This window comes from Corvus hawaiiensis, chromosome 11, assembly GCF_020740725.1.
Source record: "Corvus hawaiiensis isolate bCorHaw1 chromosome 11, bCorHaw1.pri.cur, whole genome shotgun sequence".
Lineage (NCBI taxonomy): Eukaryota > Metazoa > Chordata > Aves > Passeriformes > Corvidae > Corvus > Corvus hawaiiensis.
In genome coordinates, this window is record NC_063223.1 from 7,051,544 (window position 1) to 7,067,500 (window position 15,957).

Below are 15,957 nucleotides of genomic sequence, written 5' to 3' on the forward strand. Positions count from 1 at the left end.
AAGCCTAGATTATCTTCAAGGTCTTGAAAGCTGTTACAAAATTCAGATGAAGAGTGCAGAACTCACACTCTAGGTGCAAAGCCACAGGTCCCCTGCCTCCAGGACATTAGAGATGTCTTTCTCACCCTCTTCCAAGGGCAGAGCTCCAGGTGCACCACTGTGGCTCTGAGTTGGAGGTTCAGAGTACTTTTGTGGACAAGTGGTGTCATTCAGCAAAGCCTGCAGCAAAACTGTGGAAATTTTTCATTGACTTACGCACAATTCAGCATTTGCTTTGCACTGATGAAGTAAATGTTCAGCTAATTACTTCATGCAGCTTCTACTCCCAGTATTGAACCATTGCTTCATTCTCTGTTCCTGCTCCCTTACCAAATGGTAGTAGATTATTTTATGGGATAACCTCATTTTCCTTCCCTTCCGGTGCCTTTCTAAGGCAGACCTGGAGTTGGCAGAAAAAAACAGGCACAATGAGTTAGACCTAGTTAGAGCAATCAGGGATTTTATGCTCCTTCCTTATCCCAAGTGGCTCTAGCAGTTTCCTTTTATTCTTTAACATTGTTTGTATTATACACACAGCTGCTCCCCTAACTTTTTCATATTACATGTTTATTTATTTGTTCCTATTTTTTAAAAATTTTAAGTTTCTCTCTTTGGTTTTACAATTGCATCAATTTATTTTTACTACTTCAAAAAATTATTTGCTTGTAATTAAACCCACAAATCCAATAGTCCCTAAATGTAAGAGTAACCTGTGTTTATGAGGGGGACACAGGGGCAGGTTTTGAAAGCTGAACCACATCATTTCATGATCCATAATCAGTTTTAAGGGGTATTCTATTATTACTTCAAGGACCAGGTGTCTAAAAAGGTATCATTTTTCTCACCAGCTTTTGCTAGATAGTTTAAAAAAAGGTATTAATGCAGCTGTACAGGTTATAGCTGAGTGTGTGACTGCCTGGTGGATTTACACGCGCAATTACCCCAAAAGCACACAACCCTCCGAGACTCACACATGCAAAAAGCCTCTTGGCTGGAAAACTCTTGGCATGGATGCTCCATTTCCATATGCAGTCACACTGAATATGCATATACATTAGGTGCAGGAGCACACATACATTTTTCAAACTGGAGGCCTTGGTGTGAACCTAAAGAAGAAAAGACAAATGCTGCGAAAAAAGGGTTTAGGTCAAATTCAGTGAGCAAGGATGAATCTACTGGGTTGTACTCATGTACCTTCTACCAATGCACATCATTTTCTTCAACTAAAAATGCAAAAAGCTGTGGATTTTTAGTTTTCTTCTTTATGCCTTTACATCCTTTGAAAATTTATAATCTTTAATTTTCCCTTTCTGATTCTAATAGATGAAAAACAGCCCAATGTAAATTTTTGTCCAAAATAGACAACTTAACAGAAAAAAGTGTTTCTGAGTACTAACATGTTTAAAAATCAGGCAACCAAAGACTGTAAACATCGACTAAGGTGTCTGAATTTAGGCACCTATTTTTTAAAACCTTGGCTTTGAAAATAAAGTATCTGAATGTATATAGAAAATATAAATCACCAGTCACTTCTATTACATGCATGTTTATATAAAGACCTTAGAACACATTTTTAAAATGTAAACGTTCCTTAGTATGTTTAACTATGTGTCTAAAGAAGACGTAGGACAGAAAGAAAACAAAATTTGACAAATGTTTCTGATCAATCCTGAAGAAATCAATAGGAATTCACTCACAGCATGATTTCATTTAACTTTCCATGCTAGGAATAGCAACCTGGCTTTCTGTTAAAGCAAAAGCATTCGTACTTCTTAGCGATTTAATTCTCATGTCAACATTTATCAGGCAGGCAGAGAATGGTTTGGAGACTGGGAGGGGAAGGAGTAGTGGATGGAAACATACGGAAAGTGTGTGGACTGAACTGTATGGTTGGGTGACTTCATTTCACCAAAACTAGTTTTTAATAGAAAACGGGGTTTTCATTGAGATGCATATTTCCCTTCCCCTTTGAGGGAGCAGAAAGTGTCTGTTTCTCAAACCATCTTTTAATGTTTATTTGAAAAATATCTAAAACCTGAAAATTGGAACAGCTTGGTAGGGAAAAGAGAGAAAAGCCATTGAATCCTGACCACCACATCAGTTCCTTGGTGGGAGTCACAGCCTGGATGTCTGGAGTGTCTCCCATCCCTGCAGCCATGAGCCCCAGAACACCCAGGAGTTCGGTATCTTCATCATGCACACTCGAAATGTGCCACTTAACACTCAAAGGAGGTGGGACAAGCCCAGACAACAGGAGAACGAAGACATGCAACCACAGCTCTCGTGAATGAGCTTGATTTTTTTTTGGCCAAAAAGATAAGTATTTTGTCCCATAACTCAATTATCTCAACAGAGAATTTTGTTTTGGAAATGTCATCAGTTTTAGGTTTTTTCAAAAAGTTAGACTTGAGTGAAGAAAGCCACTGCTTTCTACCTTCCCAAGCAAGGCAAAACTGTTGGCACTCCAAGTTCCTGTATTGAACTTGCTTCTACTCCTTAGCAGACCAGAACCTTGCATGGTGTATGGAAACCAATGGAGCATTCAAACCCAGAGAACATCTGGTTTACAATATTTTCTTCTTGCTTTTTCATGGTTGTGCTCCTGGAACCACATTTGGGTCCACAAGTGAGGGTGTGCACGTATGTCTGTTCTTATTTATTCTAAATATAAACTGTTTTTTGAAAGGGCATTATTCATAGACAGATGAAAGAGCACTTCTTAGAAGTCTGGTTCAAAACCTGAAGTTGTCATAGGGTGCCATACTGGACTAAAGCAAAGTGTGGAAAGAGTGTTCTCCAAATTCTGAGAGAGTCCTGGTCGGAAAGTTATGGATAATAAAAAAGATCCCAGCTTTGCTGCTTCATTGAATCCTCAGTTATATATAAAGCAGATGTCATCTTTGCAATATACAACATGTAGGCTAAGAAACTGTATCAGCCAGTGACATCTGAGAGTGACATTGCTTTGAAATGCACCTTTCCATCTGTGTACACACAAAATTATGTGTGCTCACACACACACAGTCTGTATGGCTTAAACACAATGATTTATGATGATTTTTTCCATCAGGAGCCAGAGTTGACTGACCATATAATTCATACAAAAAAGACAAAAAAATGTTTTACTTTCAGGCTGAACTGATGAGTGAGTCTGCAAAAGGAAACACCACAAAATCCAGTTTCAGTCCAATAAGCTGAAGAGGCTCTATTATTATGATCTTTATTTTCATTATTTTTGTGGGCAAGTATGAAGCAAAATAGCTGTGTCTGTTTAGCTGCCTGAACAATAGAAAAGTTTATGCAGCTCTTGAGCTGAAATGTTTTTGACAGTTTTCAATTTCAGCTCTTTTGATTTGGTAAGAAATCTGCAAAAATATGATTTTGAAAATCACCAGTTTCATGCTTTATTCCTTTCTCGAAATTAGACTATATTGTCCAACTTCTCTTCGCTTACTGTGTCTGAGGGAATCCTAGAGAATAGCTGGGAAGAATCAGTGCTGGGCTGTTGCTTAGAAACCTCCTGGGTTTCTATAATATTGCCTGATGTAATAGTTATATTGCCCACTTGCATCTGTTAACAAGCAATACAGCAGAATCCACAGGTACCAATAAAGAAACAAACCTGGAATTCATTACTTTCCTTGAAAATTCATCAGTGCTTTTTCTAGCTTGGCAAAATGTTTTTCTCAGGTGCTAATTAATAAAATAGGAGATGTACTGCCTCTACATGTATCTACTTTATATAGATTTATTTATTTTGCCCCAGGGAAAAGATGTTAAGAATGTAGTGTGTTAGCATAATGGCAATTTTGCAATGCCATAGAAAGGCATGAGGTATGAGCTGTGGTTCTGTGGGATTTTCTTTGCTGAAAGCTGTGTTGTGGCAATATGACCATTTTCTTAATGTATTTTTAAGAGAAGTAATGCGGGTGCCTTTGTAAAATCAGTAGGACAGGACATTTTTGTTGAGTGCTATTAGTAGACTCTCAGCAAACCCCAAGCAACAAGAACTGTCTTACCTTAGTAGTGTCAGCATTTCCAAATCCAGCGGTGTAAAAAGTGCAGATGCAATGATGAGAGCAACGAGACAGACTCCACAACCATGCACATGAAAATTATGTACTTCTATATTAAAAGAAATTTAAAATCAACTTTTAAGATACAATAATGAAAGTTTTTCTCTTAAGAATGAGGACTACAATTTTTCCAACAAAAACCAAGAATGCAAACTCACATAATTGCTGATGTTGGGGTACGAGGGAAGCACCAGAGAGTTAAGTGAACTGGCAACACTTTGCAGCCCAAACCCCAGCAGCTCATCCCTCACCTGAGTATGACCCAAAGACCAGCACAGCCGCTGGATACACCCCTATTCAGTGCTCTGAACAGTCCTATGGCCCTGCCAGGGTAAGAGATATGTTCCACTTGTGTCCTTAGAGCACACACTCACTCGTCACATGAGAGTTCCAAGCTGCCATGGATACACCTCCTTTTGGAGGCTGCCAGCTGAAGCGCTTTTATAAGCCCATCACCAGCAATTGGTTTCCTGCATTTAGAGGAGACAAAATAAAATTATTGCAGCCCAACCCTCAGTCATTAAGCGTGGGGGAAAGCACAGGAAGAGTTGTAGGGAAGAGTAGACTCTGTGACAGTTACTTTTTGTAAGTAAATCTTACTCATGGGAGCGCGGCTCCTGTTTAGATGGATTACATTTGGCTCTATCTGGGGGCCTAGATTTGCGAGGGAAAACAGTTTAAACTCCTGGTTTGCCATTCCACTTATTCTCAGCAGGCAGAGGAATTGTGTTGGAGTACTGCAAAAGCCGAGGTTGTTCACCGACAACAAACGTGGGGGCGGATGCTCATCGCCAGGCGTGGGGATTTGGGAATGCAACTCGCATTAGTGTTAATGGGAGTTACACGCGTAAATCCCTGCCCTTCAACATGATAATACATAATATACCCCTTAATTTTTAATTCACCAGGGTCTCAATTTTAGAGCATTTTCATATAGTTTGTCCTAATTATAATCATTTTTAATGACAGCTTAAAAATTTCACATGACTGTCTTATCACATACGGTACTTAATTTCTCAAGTGAACAGTTTCCATGTGGTGTATTCTGGGAATTTTGAGAACTAAAACACTGAGGAAAAAACTACTTTGTATAATCAAATGAGATGTTATTATTCCACTATGTTTTATATACACTGGAACGGAGTTTCTTACAGTAATGGTGACCATTTTGAAAAGAACTTAAGAATAAGATAGTTTTTTGTTTTTGAACGTTATTGGCTTAATCTCAATCTCATGGACCAGGGCTTTTGGTCTACCTCTCATTGCCAGTATTAAAGTAAATTAATAGGTAATTATTAGCTAATGCAGGCTTTGGGGAGGTTTCAGCCTATTTTCATTTTTCATTTTCTCTAGGACTTGATAGACTCTAAATATACAGCTACAACATCACTATTTTTATATTAACATATTATCAATATATTAGCATTGTATGTTATTTTATTCTACAATAATATATCTATTATCATACTATTATATATAGTACACCACTAATGTATTAGTAATGTATTAAGCTATTAATTATTACATTGACATGCAGCAGACAAGCACTCTCAATCTGAATCGGAAGGACAAATGGTCAAGTTTAGAGTAGAGCCACACACCCCGTATCAAATGTTGGCCTTGCCTTCAGCATCTCATTTGGGCAGGTAAACCAGTAATTACTGGAGTAACTGGTCCTGCATCACACACATAACAGAGGACCATGTGCCATGAGCCCAGCATCCAGAAACGTGCTAAGGATCTGCCTCACCATTCCATGTGCCCCAAAAAGCGTCCATGCACCGGCCTCTTGGAATCCAACCACGACAGCCACAGACACAGAATTAGACCAGCAACTGTTCCATGTCCCATTTGAAGCATTTCCCTGCTCTTCAGCCCGGCCTCTGAGTTCTCTTATTTCAGTTTCTTCAACTAATGGTTTTCTAGTTTGCCTTCGTGTTGACTAAACCGACTCCTGTTTTATTTTTAGCTCTTTGCTTTCAGAGGAAGCAATATATTTTTTACTACTAACAGGTATAGAAAGGGCCGCTGCCAGAAAATACGTGAATAAATAGCAGGCAAAGATTTCAAAACCCACCTAAGTGAGTTAAAAATATAAGTCCCATTTTCAAGAGTGATGGAGGGCTTAGATACCAAATACCATGTTTAGTAATAGATTTTTAAAAGTAATTACTTATCTAAGGAGAGCACATATGACTTAAAAAAATTCTCAGCAATTAGCATTAGTAATTAATAATATTTTAAATGTTTTATTTCAACTGTGCTCAAGAAGTCATTTGTTTAGTCATGGGAGAAAACACTCCTGTATGCCCTGAGGTTACTAGATTTCTTTGGACATCCTCATTCTGAACAATTTAGGAGTGCAAACAGCACTTGGACTTTTGTCATGAGACTGTTCTTGAAAGTTTTGCCTGAAAACAAAATTTGACCTGCAGTTAAATTTTGGATATGTCTACCTTGCTTTCCATTAGTGGGAAAGAAAGGAAGTGGACTTTATCTTAAACCACACAAAAACGTTGGACTGCACCAGAATGTGTATGTCCATGTTTTATATATCCTCTAATTACTGAACAACCATGACTATAGAGGGGAAATAACTTGCCAAATTAGTAGCCTTCAAACTGTCACTTTTTATAAAGAGTAAATGATAAAAAGAAATGTAGCACTCATTTGTTAGTCATTTTTATGGGTAGCTTTAATCCGTTCTGTGCATAGACTCCAGTTGTTGGTATTGTTTCCACTAAAAGAAAAATAATTTGGCTGCCGCTGCAACATTTTAAGCTTTCACTGTTACTATAAAAACAATCCCCAGGAGATTTTTTTTTAGTCTCCTTGTATTGCTGGTTTGCAAGGACTTAGGAAGTAAAAGTTTAAAACGGCCTGGTAACAGACAAATCACTTTTAAAAGCCAGCATTGTACTGGCCTGGGAGTGCTACAGGAAAAGCTACTTTAAAAAAAAAAAAGGAAAATGCAACAGTACAAAAGCTAAGCAAGCCTAATTATTTTTTAAACAAATATATGGAGGTCATCTAAACTATGAATGCATGAGAGGCCTTTTCCTACATGTGAATTGTCAGATCCATGCTGGATAGGCATCCAGGCAGAGCTCGGCTTTGTAACGCTGCTCCCAGTAGGAAGGCATCTCAGCATTTGAGTAATGTACTTTAAAACAACAACGTACTTTTTCTGAACGCATTAAGGGTGAAGTTTTCAAACTGGGGTACCTAAAGATAGATCTGTCTTGTGACAGCACAGAGCTATCTCTGGTCAAGAGTTTTGGTATAGCCTGGGGCTTTTTGGGTAGGTGTGTTAAATCACAGATTTTCAGAGACTGCAGCTAAAACTTTGTGATTTTCTAATTTTGGTGGAGAGGTTTGTCTATAATGAAAGTGCTGCCTGAGGTCTTCAAAACATTTCAAATAAATAGACAAGGCTTTTCAGTGGAGTAAAAGAAAGAGAGGAACATAAGTACCACTGGGATTTAAAGAGATTTGGGTGTTCAGCTCCTACAAACTCCCTTGAAAATCCCAGTCCTCTTTCGTAAATGACGGCTGAATCTCGACAGATTTGGTGGTTCATTTTGGCTCATTGTCTGCATCCGCTCAGCCTGGAAGCTGGCCTGGGAATTTCGTTAGACCATGAGAAGTTTCCAGGAGAGTTTTCAGCTCTTGGTTCCCAGGTATCTGAGGCTTTGCCACTTCCACTTCCCCCAGCCAGAAAACGCAGAGACGTGCAACCGTTTGCGAAAAAGGCTGGCCAAACCCTTTCTGAATCAAAGGAATATTCATGTTTTGGATCAAAGACTGGGGGAAGGATTTGACTAGCTCCTGCATTCTCTGTCCTGTGCTGCCAATGTCTGGTCCTAAATTATATCCATTGGCCAATGCAGAACATCTTATTGAGGTTATTTTTTAGCACAAGTAAAATAAATAGTATCAGGTTTTGATCCTTAGGAGGAACCATGAAAAAACGTTCTTTAGCATATCTTGTTTTTAAGACTCCAAGTCTCCATTTTCAAATAACTGGGTCTAGAGCCAGGCTCCAAAATATATCTTGACGCATGCAGCCAAGCAATCATCTTTCTAAGGAAAACTGCTGAGCACCTGCTGCTGCTCCTCCTGACGCCCTTCTCATGGCAAACCAAGTCACTTCTGCATGGGCCAAACACTTCCATCTGGCCTCAAAGAACTTTCCAGGACCTGAGAGCAACTGAGGAAGGCTCAGTCCTAGACATGAACATGGATGCCTTAGGCTGGGGTGGATCTGGGAGCTCTAGCTGTGGTCCAGGCATGCAGCTAGTGCAGAACAAAAAGACAATCACTGTGTCAGAGGGCTCACACTGGATGTGCCAGACTCCACATTACACTCTCAAAAGGCTAAAACAACTCTCTGGCAATTAGCACGTGTAAAGCCCTCAGCTATTTATGTCCTAGGAAATAGCTTGGATTTTAGTATTTTTGGGTTAAGACATTCCAAACGGCAAAGCAGCAGTTATTTGTCTGCCATCTATTGATGTGCTGTCTTGATCTCTAATCGAGGCCGAGGGGGATACATTTCCACCTTTAATCCTTCAAACTTTCTAATGCTTTCATGTACAAATGTATACAGTAACTTGGCATTAGCATTCCACAAATATGCAAATTGTCTGTCAGATTGGACAGGCTGCATGCATTTGAAGTTGTGTTGACAGCCTACAGAAAAAAGACATTCTCAGCTCAAACATGAACAAGATGTTTATATCCTTTTTCCCTAAAAACATACATTTTATGTTTTAAGCAGAGATGGGAGCAAACTGCAAAATTTGGATCAAGACATCTTTTGCACCCATAAAATTTGGGGATGTCTGCATCAGGGGATTTTGATTCAGCTGGCTCTTGGAAAGGGGAAATTCAGCTCAGATTTGGCTTGTGTTCCAGCCTTCACAAAATACAGCGGGAATTTGCACATGAGCCTCTGTTTCCAAGTAGGTTAACGCATAAAAGAAGCAGCTCAGAAGGTGTCATTATACTCTAGTGAGCTTTGCAGTTGGTGGCAACAGCAGTTACCTGACAAAGTACCATCTTGCCAGTCAACAGAAAAGGAAGCTGTAGAGCCCAGCATCTTTCCTGGCCCGGGGAAAGAGAACCAGAAACAGCAGTGGTGGGAGCTCGTGGATGCTCGTTGTGCTGGGAGCACTGATAGGCACAGATGCAATAGGCATCCACCTCCAGAATTCAGCCCCTCAGAAGCTCTCACCTGGGGACTGCAGAGTCCTGCAGACCCTCCAATGTGTGGGTGTCTGTGTGAACCCAGACGAACTTATATTCTTTTTTTAAGCACATGCCCAATATCATGCAGCCTCATAAAAGCAAGGTGTTTATCTCCCTGACTTCAGCAAATTTCACAGACCAAGAGTTTTGTCAGCAAGCCTATAGACAAATGTCTTCTTTGACTACATATGTCTAAGTATTTTAATTCAAACAGATTTAGTACAAAAATATAACTAAGTATGCCTCTAGGTTCCCTGCCTTAAAATGAAGGACTGAACTCTCTTCGTTTCTTCCGGCCTACCATGCAGGTATAGCAAACTAGATGTCTGTAGTTCTGGCATATTGTCTGCTCCAGGGGAATATTGTCCTAACTTGTGACTCGACATGGAAAAAAAATGCTGTTTAATAAGCGACTGCATCGAGAGCTGTGATTCAGATGGGAACCTTATCTAACAGGTGCATTTTGACACCCTGCATCTGGACATCCTGTACAAAGCATCATAAGGTCTGGAGCAAATTTTTGGTACAGAAGCTTCTTCTGCAGCTCATCAAAAAATTAGCTTCAGTGGTAAGGATCCACTGAAGAAAGCAAGAAATATCCCCATGACGTCAGGGTCCCAGGAAGCTAAAGAATCTGTGAAGTAATGAGTCTCTTTGGAGCACAAGTTGAAATTCTGTCAATTAAAAATCTTTCCTGTAGCAAACCACAGATGATTTGAAGGAGTGGAAATTTGAAAGAGGGAAGATGTAGAACTTAAAATACATTTTATGGAAAACACTAGAGCTTTCCTTACTTCACTGTCAGAAGACTGAAGGGAAAACATTAGACTTGGGTTCCTCCAGCATTCACCAGCTAATTTCCCGTGGCTATATAAGTTGGGCACGCCTGTGACACTGCAGGAGCTCAGATACCAACCACCTTGGCTCCTGGGGATGCACTCTTTACTGTGCAGTTCCCACAAACCCAGCCCTAGCAACCTCCTGACTCATTTTTATTTGCAAAGCCTGTGCTTTAGGTTTTCCGTGTGGCGGGGAATGCTATGAAGCCATGCGAGCTTGTGGACTCACTGGCTGCCTTTTGGCACTCGTGCACTGACCAGTTTCTGGGTCATGTGGCAGAGCTGTCTGCTGAGATACTGAGCTTTGGTCAAAGATCCTCACTTCATATTCCAGCTTGGTAAATGCCAGATAGCTGTTAACTTCATCAGGCAGGCAAAATTACTATCGTTAGGCCACCAACTACAGAAAAAAGGTCACTTCATTATTTCCCTGGAGAGCCTTGGGAGGCTGGAGCTGCTCAGTGTGCCTCAGAGCAGTGGGGGAGCTTGTGAAGCATGTGTTGGATTTGTAGAATTCAATCTCAAGTTATGCCAGCCCATATTTTAGCAGCCATTTTGGAGGCCTAATTCTCCTCTATGGGTATGTATTTTTTGCCAGCAACAACGGTGCTGAAAAGATCAGCAAATACCTTCAAAGAATGTTCTTCGATAGCTTCCCAAAAGTAAAGAAAGGACAGCTGGTGCCAGAAGAATGGCTCAGAATAGGAATGAGAAACCTAGCTGTAAAGAACAATAAGTGTATCAGGAGCCTGCTCTGACAAACAGGACATAATCACTTGCAGGATGAGGCCTCGGCGCTGCTGTGGTGCCGGTGATTCGTGTGGTCTTCAGGAGAGTTGACAGCAGGGACTGTGCCTTTGCTTACTTCATACAAGTAGATAACTCAGCAAGAGCAGAGAAATCATTTGACAGAGGCCAGATTCAGAAGGCATCTGAAATGTCTTTCTTTAAAGATAATCATGTTAGGAATCAAAAGGGGTCTAATGTTAGAGACTTGCCTTTCAAATGCAACAAATGATTATACCTGTCAAGATTTATGGACAGATTTATTTATGTTGACAGAGGGACCACTAATAGTTTGACAAATGAGAAGTCTTGACAGATACAACAGATATGTTCAAGTATATTTCCCCCTGTTTGAAATAGGAAATGAGTGAGTTATGACAAGCCTGTAATGTATATTGATATGACTTTTCCTAGGCTCCTTCTACAGAAGTAGATGCATTCTATGGTGCTGGATACTGATCTGGAAAGCCAGTTATAACCCTCATCATCAGTGACCCTCTATCTTCCTTCATCAAGAAAGTATTTAAAATGGCTAGTTTAGAGAAAACAGGAAGGCAAGCTTTTCCAGGTGGTGCTCCTGCATGGGAAATTTAACTTCCAAAGTAAGGCAAGAATCTAGAGGAAAGAAATATTAGGGTCTCAGGAAGCTTTATATTTAGAATAATTACTAGCCAGGGATTTTTCACGTAAATTCACAGCAAACCTAATACTTCTTCCCAGCACGGAATGCCAGGCATCATTGTACCATCGAGGCTTGTGGCCAGCTCCAGCCAAGAAAGATCTATCCCAAGGACTGCTGCAGTCCTACAGCATGGAAACAATTCCATGCTAAAACCCCATCCAGGAAAGGTATAGAAAAGCTATTGCTATGCATTAGCATCTGATCAAAGGCCAGCCCAACAAACAAGACACCAGCAGCTTCAATGGACTTTGCCTCAGGCTCTGAGATCTTTTAGGAGTTTTATGCAGGATCGAGCAACCATTACATCCCCAGCTGTGAAAGACAGAACAACCTGTTAAATGTTGCTCTACCATGCAGCAGCCTTTAAATGCTACTTTCATTTTACAGACAGTGACTAACTCCTCATTTAAGTACAAGACTTCCAACCTTCTCACAGCATGGAAGCTCTGGACAATCCAAGCGAGGAGAGACTGGAAGGAGAATCCCACTTTGTTTCTCCAAAGGCTGCCATCCTCTCCAACCTGGGAGTGTGGTCAGCTTTGATGAAACAACACTTGGTACCAGACCAGTGTCTGTCATTTGTTGTCGGTTTGGGTTCCAGACCCACATTTTCAAAGAACAATGGGACAAATTACCACGTCCCCCAAGGCTTTACAGCAAACACAAACAAGCAATTAAACAAACACATGCTCTTGTCACTCAGCAATTAAAGCATTTCCTGATCCCTTAATAAAAGCTGATCAAATTTCCACATATTAATGTGACTTTGCACACTCGATCAGTTTATTGCGTTATGAACCCATCCTGTGTCTTTGGCCGATTAAAGCCAATCTGGCTGCCCTCCCTGGAGATCCTCCCCAGGAAGGGGTAGGGAACAGACATATTTGAATCAGGAGTATGTCTGACATCAAAATGCATTTAACTAAACCACAATGGGTAATGTTGTTCATGCAAAAACATTTTGGTGTTTCAAAAAACCATTAGAGGGCATCAAGGGAGGACTGGAGTTTTGAAAAAGAATGAACCTTGACAGGCTAAACTAACTATTGCTCTTTCACCAGTGTACTCACTTGCCTGGAAAACTCCAGAAGGCCTATTAATTATTTTGGTGTTGTTCATGAAAGTCATCTGAGCTGGCAATTGCCAATCGCATCAGTCTGTGACATTCCAGGGGCCGACAGTGCCATCTCCTTCGTATAAATCTGTTAAATTACTAATATACCGAAGTATCTCAGCTTAAAACCCACTCTCATATTCCTTTATCCATTTTGCATCTGGCTTCCTCTGAGGTTGAAAAACAAAGCACACCCCAAACACTTACCTCCTTGCCAGTCATTTTAAGCATGCTGTTCTTTGTTAAAAAAAAAAAAAAAAAAAGGAAAGTCTGCTCTGTAATTACCAGACACAGCCGTGGGAGTGGTTAATCTTTTAAAGCAACATTATGAATTATAATACCAAGTGTATACTTCATTGTGGTAATCCTGCAGTAATGCAAGCAATATTAGCATGTTCTGGGAGGCAGAGTACTGCCAGGGGACCAGGGATGCTTGCAGGAGAAGAAAAGGGGAAGATTTCACAGTAATGAAAACGATGTTGTGTTTAGTCCCACAAGCTAAAAACAAACTAAATATTTATGATAAACGAAAAGAATAAGGAGGATTATGGTGTCATTCACTGTAGAATAAAATATTACCTAATCTAAACATTTACATAAATAGCAGGAGGATAATGCACGCTGAATTTAGATGGTTCAAAGAGAGGAGGAAATTAACTGTAACAACAGTGTAATTGTTGCTGTGCACAGTGGTGGGTGCTCCTGGGGCTTCTCTCCTCTCTGTGCCACAGAGCCCAGCACAGCAATGGCATTTGGGGCTACCAGACATCAGATTAGAAAGGATGGAAGACATGTTCCTGCTCTGTGATGGAAAAACCTCCAACTCCATCCAAGGAGTTTTCTGGTGTAGACTTCTACTACCTGAAGCAAAAAAAAAAAAAAAAAAAAAAAACAACTTTACCTCTTTACCTGACAGTGCTGGCAGGCTCTCAGGGGCTATCCCAAAAAGAGATGGTGCCAGCTGAGATGGGGTGTAGGCACCTGAATTCCACCCACGTCCCCAGGTCCACCACTGCTGAGCTCTGATGATAGCTGCTCTGTTTGCTCTGCCTCATTTTTTTGACCATCTGGCTCCCTGGTGTCTCAACCATGGCTCCATTCAGACCCAAAACCCCCATCTGGATGGAGCTGTCAGGCTCAGCACCTGCCTCTTGCTGTACTACCTGATGGGCAGAAGCCACCAGTGCCCAAGCTTCAGGCTGTCCTCAGGACACAAAACCTGAATTCACAGCCCTCCTGCATGAAAACAGCTGTTAAAGCATTTTTCCCCCATCCTAGATTCATCTAGCCTTGCTTGCTCTCCATCCCTATGAGTCTTTCAGGACCCTGCCAGTATGTTGAGTCCCACTGAAGCCTTTGGGTTTGTTTTGGGCCAGATTTCTGTAGGCAGATAACCCTGCAGGATCATAGCTAAAGTCTTCTGAATGCAGGGGCGATGCCATTTAACCACATCTTTCTGTAGCTGAAGCTGAATCACAGCTCTATTTAAAATCATCTTCATTCGAGGCCTGAGTTCATTAATTAATTATATCAAATTTCCAGTTGGAAACCCTTATTCTTTTTGCATTTGGTTTGTACCATGAAGTAGAAAGTAATGCATACAAAGGAATAAACTATAAAATTTTTCATTCATTAGGTAACATTCGAAGTAGCTTTTTTTCAGCACCCTAAAGAACATTGTCAAGAGTAATGATATTCCTTTAGAATGGGAACCCTCCTAGAGAATCCCATTGCAGCATTATGATTCTCCAATAATATTTTTAAAACAATTCAGCAAACTTACAAAAACAGGTTTATACACAGTATTTCATAAGGATCAGTCTACAAAAACAACCCTGTAGAAATAGCATTGTAATATAGTACATACATCTGAATATTCAGCAAAAGGCTTCGTTTAGAACCATAGTGGCACTTTTGGATTGAAGAATGCCAGCATGAGGCAGGACACTGAGTCACTCTGGTGTTCTCCCAGACCTAACTCATAGCCCATGACTGAGGCTACTTTGCAAACAGACCCAAACTGGGATCCAAGCTAGTACAAAGCTGTGCATTTAAACACGGGTGGTAAACTGCTGTGCAACTGTTTGAGGGAGAATTGATTTTCTTCTGGTTGAAATGTGCGAAGATCCTTTGGTTTATCCGAAGAAGTAAACCTAAAGATAACAGTTTGGTAACCCAGGGTGATGTTTACAACTGTACTGAATGTGACAGCTTTCAAAGTATTATGTATATTTCTAAGGCTGTACATGTACAGCTCTGACAGCATGTCAGTTATAATTCTTGTAAAAAATGGATGTAATTTATTATGGTTCAAATATAGAATAAACTATATAAATGCTTCACCATAAAATACTAATTTCCTCATTGCTGAGGGGCTCATCTGCATTCTAAATAGCAGTAAAGATGTTTTAATTGAATAGGTTTTTCTTCCCTTTTCCTGTCAGCTTCAACATGACTGGCTAGGGTTAAAATAGATGCACAGAACTGGAGGAAATCGCTGAACAATAAAGGAAATCTTACCCACAAACAGGACAACTACGCTACCAGAAGTTAGGGGTGAGCTGGGTTTTTGTGTTCTGGGGGGGCAGCTTTGGAGGTTGCTCATGTGTGATTGATGGTACTTGTAAATAATACCAGTTGGCAGACATTAGTAACACTTTGTCTCACTTTTTGCTCAGTTGTTCACTTTTCTGTATTTGGCATGTTTTCATGTTTTTAATAGGAATTTTTCAGTCATGCATCTTTGACATGAAATAGCATGAAATGTGATGCCTCCGATTTTGAAGTATTTCCTTGCTGGCTGTATATGACATTAGCACAAAACTTATCATATGGAATTATCATCTTTGAAAGTAGCTTGCTTTTCAAGCTCCTTTATTTCCTCATCCCATGCACTGCAGAGAAATTTGTATGAATATTTTGCACTTAATTCTAATTTCATCCTAATGTATAGCTGGGGAAACTTCACTAGACTAAGCACTGGATTAAACAGGGCTAGGATTCAAAATTATCTCTCTGGTTGAACCTTAACATGAATATTGAAATTAACTGCTGCAAGACTTAGTACAGGGAAAAAATGACCAGAAGAACTAAAAGAACTTGCTTTTATTTTGTAGTGTGTTATCTACAATTTTTTACCTGTCCTTTGATGATATACAGGGCTTATGCATA

The 15,957-nt window shown here is 40.2% G+C and overlaps 1 long non-coding RNA gene across 3 annotated transcripts in view; it reads right to left on the minus strand.

The window, feature by feature from the left end:
* Window positions 1-351: 351 nt before the first annotated feature.
* The window catches only part of LOC125331847, a 21,178-nt gene continuing 5,572 nt past the window's right edge, over window positions 352-15,957 (minus strand). The window contains exons 1-4 of one of the 3 annotated variants that reach the window (XR_007206238.1): window positions 4,490-4,813; window positions 4,059-4,164; window positions 1,011-1,145; window positions 352-439 (exon numbers count right to left, since the gene is read on the minus strand). This is a non-coding gene — a long non-coding RNA (uncharacterized LOC125331847). Of the gene's footprint in view, window positions 440-1,010; window positions 1,146-4,058; window positions 4,814-15,957 lie in introns of those variants that run through there. The other 2 variants (XR_007206239.1, XR_007206237.1) reach the window with 2 other exon arrangements.